General features: G+C 31.2%; 1 protein-coding gene across 3 annotated transcripts in view; it reads right to left on the minus strand.

The window, feature by feature from the left end:
- The window catches only part of LOC136973217 (uncharacterized), a 232,433-nt gene that overhangs the window by 70,952 nt on the left and 147,999 nt on the right, over window positions 1-13,482 (minus strand). The window lies entirely within an intron of this gene.

Consider the following 13,482-nt stretch of genomic DNA (forward strand, 5'->3'; position numbering starts at 1 on the left):
ACCTACACAAATTTAATAAATGCCAAATAAGATATTAAAATTGATATTAGGATTGGGATTGATGGCAACGCAACATGTGGGCGTTCAGCCAAAGAAGGAGTGCCTCTCAGGAGGACATATTTTATGGAAACTGGTCCTTATTCAGGTGTTAGACATGTGAAGAAAGCCCGGAAAACTCCATGTGACCAACCCAACACGTTGGTCAAGCACGAACTCATATTCAGTGTTCAGTAGCTTTGTCCACTCGACCACAAAATTAGTATTAGTTATGAGTTACAGCAATATGATTTTCTCCTTATGAAATATGGTTTGTCACAAATCTTTAAAACAGTTTTTCTGTTTCCTTTATAGTTTTATATTAAAAAGCTTCTTGCCTGTATTATTTAATTACAAAAACTACTTAGTTACTTATGACTAATGAATAGGCTCATTACACACACAGCCTATTTAATTGACTTATCCAAAATGCATTTCGGCCTTGCTAGCCTTATCAGTTGGATGACATACTGTACAAAAAACAGTGTCTATGGTGACAACTGCCAACAATATACGTTAATTGTACAATTATTACAAATTATTACATACACCTCATTAATAGGATTCTAAATTATCACTAGGATAGTAACACAACAATACTAAACAAGTCGAGTAAAAACGTTGTGAATAGTCTGTCTTTATGGTTGTGGTAATTTTCCATTCTTTCCTCTCCACCATATCTGTTGGATATGCTGGTTTAATTTCCTCCTCTTTTTATTTTTATTTTTATTTGGATTATTTTTGGACACATTTTTTATTACGATTATGGATGATCCTATACATGTTTTGGTCTTGATATACAGATTCACACAGTTAGTTTAATCACATTTCGAATACAATAATACTTCAACATGTGTTTAAAGTTTCTACTACTAGTTTTACTGCTTGTTTCCTATTGGTTATCACAAAACATTGCTGTTAGCTAACAACCACATGTGAACCACATGTTCACAGGAAAGAATTACATGACTATGGAATTCATAACAATTAAAACAGAATTAATCTTTTATGTTTAAAAAGTCATACCACATACCATTTATTTCCGCCGGTTAGTATCATTAATCTTGTTACTATTAGTTGTTATTGTTTCTGCGTTCATACAGTTGGCATTTATACAGATTATTTTTGGATTTTACAACTTTTACTGAAGGTAAACTTATTTTACAACCTTCACTATTACAATGTTTGGCTACTGCAGAGTTTTGATAGTTATATTTTATGGCTCTTATGTGTTCTTTTATTCTAGTATTTAATTTTCTACTTGTTTCAAGTAGAAACAAGTAGAACTTACAAGTAGAATATACAAGTATTTATACAGCTACAATTAAACTTATACATTTCCTTTGCTTAACGTCGTATTGTTAATTTGAGGCAAAGCTTTTAATTTCTTTATTTATAGTATTTTGATATTCTGGGATCAAAATAATGTATGGTTTTAAGATATTTTTGAGTTTTTCAAACATATTTCTAACGTAGGCTAATTTTTTCAATTTAATTTCATTACTGTTGATTATTAACAAGTTTATTTGATTCTTACTTATTTAGTCATTTCATTAATAGATGCTTAGGATAATAATTTTTTTAAAGATTTATTTGACCTGTATTTCTTTCTCTCTGACCTTAATATACGTTGTTCTGTTTTTAAGTTTTGTAATGTCCATCTTAAAAATATTCTTTTACATATAGTGGTACTTGTGATTTATTATTTTTGGGAGTTGACAATCTTTTAAAAATGTCTATAAATGCAGAAATCATGTTGTCGATGAACGTATGAGTATATACAAACTGATATCATATGTTTCAACAAAGGGAAATAAGGATATAACCTATGGAGAATAGTTTTTACATTAGTTTTTCATTTTAAATATTAAGAAGTTTTTATGGGATTTATTTTACTTCATTCAAAAAGACTTGTAGTAGAAAAAATAATACAGAAAACGCGATGAAAACAATTATAGTGGATGAAAGAAACCGGGTCTGAAAGGTCCATTAGCAATATCTATCGCCAAAGGATATCATTTCGCTCAAAAAATTTTTTTTATAATGATTTTTGTTCTATTATTTATATTTCGTGTAGAGACGAACTTTTATTGCATTAAATTACTATTTTCATTATACAGTAATACCTCGGTTTTCGGTTTTCGTCGATTGTTTTCGGACGAATTATCGACGAAAACCGAGGTATCACTGTACTGGGATTTGTTGAAACAAACATTTTACATAAAGATATGTATTAGATCTTGGAAACTTCAGTTATAACGAGTGTTTTATTACTCTGCTTTTCGTTTAAACGAAGTTTTTCTGAATTATTTATTCGAGACGAAAAAAGATGTCCTTCTTGAACTAATAATTGTTTTTCAAAAAGTTACAAAGATAACGATATTAAAATTTAATGAGAGACTTGGTCGAATTTCAAGTATCCAATCAAACGAATTTATAAGCTAAAAATTGAAGTTTTATGAAAGAATTATATAGAATATCTGATTTTTTTCTCAATAATTAAACCAAATTATATTAATTTACAATTAATTTAATTGCTATTTCAAAAAAAAAAAAGATACAGATCCCGATAGAATTTTTTTCTGTATTTTTAAAACAGACTAAATTTCCTTGTCATCGTTAATCTCTATCGTATTATCCGTTTAGAACATCATCCAATGGTATAAAAGAGATGATTATAATGAAAAGTCTCTAATAAAAGTCACAAACTATAAAAAAATTGTCTAGAGTTTAATTCACAGCAGATTAAAATACAAAGAAAAATAATTAAATTCAATTTTGAATAGAAATATAAACAAACGTATTTGTGTAAGAATATTCTTATAAACAATTTTGATGTTAAGTGGTTAGAACGATCCATGATGGCACAACGTCCAATGATTTAAAAAATAATTGGAATATTATCTAGAGAGATACTAAAATGCAATAAATATAATATAAAGATGCTCCTTCAGTTCAGAATTTTCGAAAATAAGAACGTAGGATAAATTCGTGATTTTTTAAAATTTCTGTTCGTGGCGAAATGAGCGAAAAATTCAGTCTTTGAGCTAATTTATTTTGTTATATATATTTATGAATTTTCAAGTAACTAAGCACAATCAATATATTCCACGAGAAAATATACCGAAAGAGTCTACAGCTTTTATCTTCTGCAAGAACTGTCCGTATTCATCTCTATTCATTCAGAATTTAACATTATCTCTGTACAACGAATTTACACTGATGTGAATCATATGCCAACGTATCGTTGGTATATGATAAAAGATACTTATATAGTTTAAAAAAAAAACTGTTGTGAAAAGATATGTTAGAATGTCACGTCAATAATCAATAACCGACTTCCAAATTTTTTTTCCTTGAAGCATTATTCCATTGTCAATTTAAAATCAGAAATTTACTCTACGAGCTTTGTCAATTGAAAATAAATTTTTAGTCGATCGAAAATCATTATTAAAATGGATTGGTTCAAGTTGAAAATACAGTGCATAAATGCACTATTTTCAACTTGTAATTCGTATTTTTGAACATATTCAGAAATATTTAACAGCAGAACAAGTTTTATAGCAAATTTAATTAATGTTATAACTTTCGCGCTTCCTTTTCACGTTGCCAGCCAACTCTCGTTGGCAAGTGTTGCCAGGCAGTGTTCGGGATCTCTGGCGCTGGCGGCCACACTAGATTTTACTAAAAGTTTCATACCGAAATTAGGGTACAAGTCAATACTTTCATGAAACTAATTTTAAATCCATTAAATTTCTAAAACTACTCATACTATTTTTAGATTCCAGTAAATTAATCTTATTCCATGGATTCAAACAGTCCAATGAATCTTAGCTTTAATATTACGTATCTTATTTGAATATACATAAAAAGATTATTATTATTGAGAGAGTGAAAGATTTATTAAATTCTATAGTTAAAAATATAAACAACGATAACCGGATACATAATAATAAAGCTACGACACTGCCATATAACATTTAGCCCGATGTCATACAGCAGTGTTGTAGCTTTAAAATTCTATAGCGTTTATTCATTTTGATTTTCATCAAGAACGGCAATAAATTTGATGCAAAGATTAAAATGATTTCATTTGTTTGGTTCCATTGAAAAAATAATAAGAACAATTTCAGAAGGCGTGGAACAACAAATAAGCAACTTGTTTTGAAAATACTCGTACATCTTAACAGAAATCTCACCTTCTCGATTTAAATAGAACTTGAAATTTGAAATTTAGTAAAACTTTTGTGGGTAAAAAGATATATTATATTACGGTTTTATGTAATTAGTTTTTATGTGTTTTATGCGATATGCGCATAAAATATATATCATAGTTTTATTCATACATTTCTGTGAATACACCTCAACATTTCCGATTCTCAGTTACATCTTAATTAAAGAATTACTGACCAGAATATTTATCGAAAAGACTACAGTATACACAATAAACACGATTGTACATGATAATTTCAATTTACCATATACAATACTCATTTATGGTTCGCGCTACTAATCACGTAGATTTTATTTCAAATCGAACTATAGCAATAATAATCCTATCTGACTTGATTTTTCAGTTGGTTCTAGTCAATTTCTCTTTTTGAAAGTTTGTCGATTAATGTGTATCTACTATTTTAAACATAATTGGGCTGCAATTTGAAAACATTCTAAATTCCCACTGTTGTCTGTCTGCTGTATCTCTGTCTGTTGTTCCTTAATCTCGAGAAGGAAGTTAGATAGATGAAAGTTGAGACCAGATATAAAAAGATTAGAGGCAGAAATCCCCGATTAACTATATATAAACTTCCGATGCCAACTGGAAGTCATGTTATTTCAATTCAAAAATTTTCCTTTGAAAGGAGTTAGATGATGACCGGCATGACTATTGCTAACAGGAAAATTATGATATACAGGGGCAAGACACTACTAATTTGAGGGTGAGAGCATATATTTTAAATTAAATAAAATTAAAAAATATGATAAAAAATTGTAGCCCAGCATTGTGAAGATGTCACAATAAATAATTGCTCGTTTTTTATCTGTAACAATGAATCACAATATGAAATTTACATTAAGATCCAAGTTTATAATTAATGTTTCATTTATCATTTATTATAAATTTGGATCATAATGTAAATTTCCTGTCGTGATTCGTATTTATATATTATAAAAAATGAACAATTTTAAATATCATTCAAATTGTAATTGGGCTTAGCAAATTAAAGTAGGAATTTCTTCATCGTAATATTAATCACGATCAGCAAATTTTTCATTTGTAAATATGAACTATAATGTTAAGTCATATATTAATATGTGTTAATTCCATTTGAAGTCATTAAATAATTTCCTATAATCTATTAATATCTATAATAAACGTGAGCTGGAGAACGTCACCTTTGATATGCTGTACCGTACATAATGGAAATGTTTATCAGATTTAGTATACAGGGTGGGCCAGCGAAAACGAAACGGCAGAGTGTTCGTGTTCGTCCAAGCAAAGCGCTCGGACAGGTCGATTTTACTCTCGAGGGGACATCTTTTGCAATAAAGTTTTTGCGATTCTGAATATTAACTAAACAATCATTTTTTTCGAAATAAATGCTTTTTTAGTTAATACAAAATAAATGAGTTTTTAAAATTTTTTGTTGTCTGTTATATTCAAAATCGCAAAAACTTTATTGCAAAAGATGTCCCCTCGAGAGTAAAATCGACCTGTCCGAGCGCTTTGCTTGGACGAACACGAACACACTGCCGTTTCGTTTTCGCTGGCCCACCCTGTATAACAGCTGCTCCGTTATTCAATATGATAAATCAGACTTAAAAAGAATCTCTTAACTTTTTAATCTGCATAATTAAAAATTTATTAAATTCTGTAAATTTTAAGTTGATATTTTAAACGTTCATAAAAATCTTGAGAAATTTTATTCAAAGCAAAAGCCTTATTAACTGAAATAGCAATTACAGTCAAACCTCGGGGTACGAACTGTTTACAAACAAAATTTTGAACGCCATATTTGCTCCGGTTGCGGTATGATAACTGGGTTTCCGAACAAGCTACTCGGCAAGATCCGGTCACAGATGATCAACTCACTATACTTCCTATGTCAAGAAAATCAATAGCCCGACCAATCAACGACGGGACTACCGATTCAGAAATTAGTGGTGCCGAGATCGCCTTGCGTCGTTAGACGTCACGACACGAATCATCCATGACGTTGTTATTCAAATTAGATTTCAATGCGCATGTGGATAAGATACTACTTCCTTTTTTCAGTACCCATCACAATTGAATTTAAATCAAATTAATTAATAAAAATCGTGTTAATTGACATTCGCGTAATATAAATGACATCCACGAATTCGTGTTTAAAGGTGCTTAACTCAATTAAATAACAAATTTATTAATATTAATACTAGGTAAAATTAGGTAGCCAGTTAATTAAAAGTAAAAATAAAATAATTATTAAAAGTCTGGATCTTACACCGAAACTGAAACTGAAACGAAAATTTAAATAAAATCAAAATTAATTAATTAATTAAAAATTAAAATCAAATCAATTGAAAAATAATATTTCAGAAAGTGTGGATAAAGTAGTTTGATTTTGGTTATATTTTGGTCTTGTTTGATTTTGGTTATATTTCATCCAGGCAGAGTTGAGTCTCTATTAATAATATGTAATATAGATAATATTATATTTCATTTGTAGGCATTTTGATGCATGAAATACAACTAAAAAGTAAAAAAAGATTGTTTTGGGGGTCGGGAACGGATTAATCCATTCTTATGAAAAAATTTATTTCGGTTTCCGAAGAACTTTTACGAATTAACTTCGTAAACTGAGGTTTGATTGTAGTGCATTTTGCACGAAATCACCTAAACATGACAATTGCGCATTAAAATATTAATGCGCAATTGTCAGGCAAATATATTTTTCTCGAGAACGAAGTTAGATAGACGATAGACGAAACCGAGACCTTAGGAGCAGGGCCACTGATTAACTATATACGAACTTCCGATTCAAACCGGAAGTTACGTTATTTCAATTCAAAAAGTTTTCCCTCAAAGGAGTTAGATAGATGACCGGCATTACTCTATTACTAACAGGAAGAGTATGATGTATAGCAGCAAGACACTACTAATTTGAGGCATAGCGCATATATTTTAAATTAAATTAATTAAAAATTATAGCCCGGCATTGTAACGATGTAACAATAAATAATTTCTCGCGATTTTTTTTAATTAGTAGGAATTTATTAATTAAAGTTATTTTCCTTATTATTATAAAAACAAAATTACTTAGTTTTTAATTTAAATTTATTAATAAAGAACTAATAATACGATTAAAATTCCGAGTTTTCTATTTGTTTTCTGAAAGAAGAGATAAAACTTTTTAATAGCAAAACGAGAAATTATTTGTTGTGAGATCCTCACAATAACGGGCTGCAATTTTTAATTTATTTAACTTAAAATATATGCTCTCCATCTCAAATTATTAATATTTTGCTCCTGTACATCATACTTTTCCTTTAACAATAGCCGATCATCTATTAACTGCTTTCAGGGAAAAACTTTTGAATTAAAATAACGTGATTTATGGTTTGCTTTGGAATTTCATATATAGTCAATCGGGGCCTCCTGCCCCCAAGGTTTCCATATCTGGTCTCGGATTTCATCTATCTAATTCCGTCCTCGAGATTAAAGAAAGAAAGGCAATAGGAATTTATAGGTTTACATATTTTTTTGAAATTGCAGTCCAATGAATAAAATGTAGAATGATCACCAAATTAACATCTTTCGGATTCGTATGAGATATAACCTTATTTAATTAATAGTGTTAGAGTTTATATTAACTTAAGAATTTGACCTGGACACAGTAAATAGGTATACAAATTCGTGTAAATTCATAAAATAACGGTCAAGCCCATAACGGGACCACAGGATGATGAGAGATGGAACTCATTATTTCCGAATCAATCTATCTATGAAGAATTTCTAAGATTCCGACATGAATTCGAACCCGAATTCTCCAGGATTAGATTGGATTAAGGGAATAAGGCAATGCAACACCTAAGCGATCTACCAAGGGAGAAGGTGTCTCATGGGAGTAATTTTTATGAGACTGGCCCCTATTTAGGTTTTAGACACGTAAAGGAAATACGGAAAATTCCACGCGGCTGGCCCGTTGTCAGGCGCGAACCCGAGACAAATCACTTCGATGGTCGTTTATTCTGGATGGGTGGAATTCTCCAGAACAGCAAGCTGATACTTATTAGCGAGGTTGAGGGCGAAGTTCTAAACGCCAAAACGTGTACGTCGGACGTTCAGCGCCGCTTTCCTGTAAGCCTAGAATGCCTTTGACAATGGTGTTTGGAAAGTCAGTGGAATCATGTTAGACATTCCAAACGCCATTGTCAAACTTCTAGGCTTACAGGAAAGCGACGCTGAACGCCTGACGTACACGTTTTCGCGTTTAAAACTTCGGCCTCAACCTCGCTATTAGTGTCTCGGCGGTCAAAAGATAAAATGTCCCGATTACGAATTTAAAATAATTCAAAATCGAATAGTTTTTCCTTAACATTTCTGATCAATAGGAATACAATTTTATTCGGCGTTAATATTCATGAAATAAAGTTTAAAAAATAGAGTAAGTATATTGAGCCGATTTCTAAAAAAAAGTGAATAAATTTATTTTAAAACAATAAAGCATTCGCCTAGAAAATATTAACAAACTTTATGGCAGAGAAATTTGCTAAAACTTTATTTACAATACTTCTGTACTTGATGATTTTAAATGTTTGATAGTAGAGAGGTTGCGGCCGACGTTTTCAGCCCAAAACGTAAACGCCGGACGTCGAGCGCCGCTATCTGGCAATTCTAGAAGGTTGATAATGGCGTTCGCTACATCTAGCATGGTGAATAGAAGTTCGGCTTAAACTTCTTCACTTTTTGTGTTTTGGGTTAAAATTATGACGTATTTTATTAAAATAATGATTATTTAAGCATTTCTAAATAATATTGTAAAGAAACAGACGATTTTAATCCGGAAATTATTTAATTATTAAATTTTTTTGCAAGTGATGTGAAGTGCCTATAGAATTTACATATATTTCTGTTCATAATAGCTTATCATAATTCTGTAGGAGTAGGTTTGTTCTTTCACAGCATCTTCTACCAAGAACAGTGTAATACGTTTGTAAATTTTCTAAAAATAATTTCCCGAGCTGCTTTCGGATTTACATAAGCAACTACTTCCCTCAACAAAAGTATGAGGTAGTCCTACCGTACGATAGGACGATAGGACTACCGTACGCTAGTCCGATAGGACAGTAGGAGTACCGACGCTAAAAATACCTCTGCTGCAACCTCGCTATTCTTTTTATTTGAATCCTTTATCTTTTGAGTGCCTTATGATACTTAAACGTAAAAAAATACTAAAATTAATCTCGGACTCTTCTGGATTGGATTCGGTTTTTCCGACAGAAGGCACTATTTTGATAGAGACCAACTCCGCTTTGACGTGACATGTATTTTTTCACTCGAAAGGCAGGTGAAACCCTAAATGAGGCAGCTATCATTTGCCGCCTTCTGTGAAACACACACATGCCATCCCTAAGAGTGGGGGGCCTGGATCGCATCCGGAGGTGTCGAAAAACCCCAGAAATTTTTTGGGAGTCGTTGGTCCGGACATTCGGGATCCATCCCTCACCACCCGGCCGCCCCATTATAGGTCTGGCCGAACCCATAATAGATTTGTTAAAAAGGTCCTCTTATTTGTTAGTGCCTGTAGGTAGGATGGGAAAAAAGACGCAATTATGAAGAGTTTATGATCGGTTTTCTACATAATTTTGCGAAGTAATAGCGAGAATATTAACGATTTTATAAAAATCAATTTTCTAAAGTAAAAAAAAAAAAACATTTACATTTTCGAATATTTTATTAAAATAACACGCGGGGAGTTTGGTAGTTTAACTCTGTTTGCGAACGATTAAAAATAATACAGTAAAAATGTCTATAATCTATACTGTAAAAATAAACTAAGTTATGAAAAAAATAACGCAACTCTTTCCAGTTTTATACAATTTGTTGCAGAGGTTTTCAGTATTGTTTTCAAATGCTCATCTATTATGAATGTCCGTAAATACGTACAACACATGCAAGCTGTTTAATAATTTAGCGATTTCGCAAAAATATATCATTATAATTTTAAATTTTCGTGTTATAGCATTTTATTAGCAACTTCAATTTAGTTTTCAATATACTGAAGTTCGATAAAAACAAAAAGATTGATCGAGACAATAGTTTGCTCAGGACTTGTCGTAACTAAAACTTTAATCATGGATATAATTATGATCGAAAAGCTACTTCAAAATTAAATTTTTATTCAGATATAGAATGGTGTAGAAAATTTTGATATATATTATTATTATTATTGGACTGGATTGATGAAATAAGGCAATACAACACATGGCCGACGGAGTCGACCTGTGTGTATATATATATATATATATATTGTAGGAACAATGAGTAAAAAAATCTCATTGTCGGGTTTTGAGTTTAATAAAATAACACAGTTTAATAGTTTCATATGCAATTTTACTTCATCATCACAGTTTGAAATCAAAGCAAACGTATTGCCTCGATTTAAAACTGTGGCAATAAGGTAACAAATTCATGAGTTTATTCACGTTATGTAATCAGTAACGTAGCCATGAAGGAACCCAGGGGACTAAGGAGACCTGGGCCCACTTAACCTCGTAAATAAATATATATAGTAAAAAGATTTGAATGTAATTAACGAACTTACAAACACGTATATAAGAGTTTACTCTTCGTCCGCAGCGCTAGTGGCTACGTCATAGTGATACAGGGGTGTGTGTTCTAATTCGGGCCCCCTGATATCGATTTTAGTTACGTTATTGATGATTATTATTGAAATTATCCATGATAAATTTACTGTCCTCAATCTAAGATAATACGATAGACTTTATATTTGTGATTATCTTCTTTATCGTTGCGGGATATATGAAAAAGAAGGATACGATGTTATAAAAATAACTTAAATAGTATTTTTATAATTAGTAATCTAGTTATTACTGTACAAATTTTGACACAATCTAAAAATAAAGTTAATTGCGTCAATTTTTCACGTTTCCTCTATTTATTTATTAAAATATTATTAAGATATATGGTTTTCATTAGTTGAAAGTGCTATTACTCTACTTTCACAGTAGACAGACAAAATACTGTATATGAAAACTGTTAGCACTTCTTCCCTATAAAATATTACAAACGAAACATGTTAATATATATAATATTTTCAGAGAAATCCTCAAATATCTATGGAAATTTTGACTAAATTTAGTTCAAAACATGTTTACGGTCGAGCAAAGAAACATTTTCCCCCCTTTCTTTAATATCAGATATGCAGTAACATAATGATGATGCGAAATCGATAAATTGTCATTTCTCAAAAGTTATCAATCCATAATACCAGATAATTTATTTCAATAGATTTCTATGATACTTGGTAATTTTAATGTTATCCTAAAATTGAACACGTTGCTACATTTCTAGAAAAGATAAAAATATACTGGATCGAATGTAATCTCAATTTAAATCAATCCATTTCTCAAATGTCTCTGACTAAATTCGATACTCTCATGAATTAACAATTTTACTTTAAATAATGCGAACAACCTTGAATTTTTTGAAAGTCTCCAACTTTATTTTGATCAATCTGCAATATACTTATTCATTCATCTTCTACTTGAACATGATACATATCGAAAAACGATTTGACTTTTTTTTTAAGTAAAGGAGTATTACCAGTAAGTTAACTTAAAAATTATAATTATAGCATAAAAGTGGTCCCGATCTCTCGGAGCGATAGGCATCAGCCTACAGCTCCGAGCCTAAATGGAATTTAGCCTAAAATCCAGGAATCTTTTGGGGTGATCAGTCCAGAATGTGTCGAACCACGTCCCTCACCATCCTGCCATCCCTATGTGGGCATAGACGAACTAACAGTGGTTTTGGTTAAAAGGCTATTTTAGTGCCTACAGGGCGAAAAAAGTCAAAAAGAAAAAAAACATAAAGTTTTTTTTAATTCTTTTCGCGAATTATTTTATTTTTTAAAAAATTAATATTCTATAATTATTTCAGAATTTTTTTCACCATATACTGTATTATTGCTTGTACAGTACTCGATTTTCTCAAAATCTTGGCTTCTTCCCAAAACTACTTTCGCTGTGTTTAGATTATTAAGTGTGAAACAAAATAGACTAATTCTGTTGATGATTGCAATAATATCCAGATGCATAAATCCTAAGTTTATACTTATAACAATTTCAACCTTCTAAAAATTTATATAGCATATGAATACATATTCACAAGACTAATGTAATTTGTTATTTCTGTTAATAAATTTTTATTTACAATATTTTTGTAAACAGAACAGTATTAACTTTTTAAAATTATGAATATTATGATTATTGAGCTGCAATTTGAAAAGATTGTAGACCTATAAATTTCCACTATTGTCTGTCGGTCCTTCCTCAATCTCGAGAACCGAGTTAGATAGATGAAAGTCGCGACCAGATATATATGGAAAGCATAGGGACAGGAAACCCCGATTAACTATATACGAACTTCCAATACAAACCAAAAGTCACGTTAATTCAATTTAAAAACTTTTCCCTGAGAGGAGTTAGACAGATGGCCGGCATGACTATTACTAACAGGAAAAGTATGATGTACAGGGGCAAGACTCTACTAATTTGACGTGGAGAACATTAAAAATATGATTAAGAATTGCAGCCCGGCATTGTTGCGATATGACAATAAATAATTGTTCGTTATTTCTTAATGTTTTCTAAATATATACTATTATTTAAAGCTAAATTTTCATTAAAACTAGACATCAAGAACGTCTAAAGGAAAGGGCCAGGAGAAGCAAATCCTTTCTAAGATTTACTTTATTCTTTCTAATAGGAATTTTGGGTTCGCGCCTCACTAACGAGAAGGCCACGTGGATTTTTCCGTGTTTACTTCACGTACCTAACATCTAACTAGTTTCCCATTGAATGTCTTCTCGAGAAGCATTCCGTCTTGACAGACCGCCCATGTGTTGGCGTTGTCATATTCTATTCGACGAAATCAATTTTCTACAATAAAATATTTTAATGGTCATTACACTGAACTAACTATAGTCCATACCTTCTGTAATCCTTACAGATATACAAACCAGGGTAGGCTCGTCCATTAAGCAAGTAGCGAGTAATCCAAACGGACGACAGGTATTGAGAAACGGAACTCCGACACATCCGGACCAGACGGTTGAACCCCCGAAAAATTCCTAGAGTTTTTCGACCCACCTAGATTCGATCCCAGATCCCCCAGAGCTATAGATTGCTACCCCAACTATTCCGACATCCGGTCTTCGTATT

The sequence above is a fragment of the Centruroides vittatus genome, unplaced genomic scaffold, assembly GCF_030686945.1.
Source record: "Centruroides vittatus isolate TY-2023 unplaced genomic scaffold, ASM3068694v2 contig_3118, whole genome shotgun sequence".
Taxonomy (NCBI): domain Eukaryota; kingdom Metazoa; phylum Arthropoda; class Arachnida; order Scorpiones; family Buthidae; genus Centruroides; species Centruroides vittatus.